This window comes from Rhincodon typus, chromosome 9, assembly GCF_021869965.1.
Source record: "Rhincodon typus isolate 14 chromosome 9, sRhiTyp1.1, whole genome shotgun sequence".
Lineage (NCBI taxonomy): Eukaryota > Metazoa > Chordata > Chondrichthyes > Orectolobiformes > Rhincodontidae > Rhincodon > Rhincodon typus.
Window position 1 is genome coordinate 77371798 of NC_063340.1, and position 549 is coordinate 77372346.

Genomic DNA, 549 nt, shown 5'->3' on the forward strand with positions numbered 1-549 from the left:
ACACAGCAGGCCAGGCAGCATCAGAGGAGCAGGAAAGCTGACGTTTCGGGTCGGGACCCTTCCTCAGACCCTCCTTCATCATGTCCGACCCGGAGCGTCAAATTTCCTAATCCTCACTTGGACACGAGGCTGGAGGAGTGCAGCGCTGACAGGCTGCTTGAAAAGCTGGATGCCATTGAGGACAAAACAGCCGACTTGGTTGGCACCCGGGCATCCCGATTCCCTCCACCACTGATGTTCAGCACCGACAGTGGGTGTACCATCCTGCCACGGTCACTTAGTGTGATTTAAATTGACTTCATTAAAATCTGACATTTGAAGAAGCCAGTCACCAGCGAAGGTGACTCTGGAACTGTGAGCGATTGCCATATGGACCCTCCTGATGTCCTTCGGGATAATAAATCTGCCCTCCTTGTCCGATCTGACCTAAGCGTGACTGTTGGTCCACAGCGGTGTTGCGGATCCATGAAATGGATATGAAATGACCTGGCGAGCCACTTACAAAAACAGAAGTTGCTGGAAAGTCTCAGCAGGTCTGGCAGCATCTGT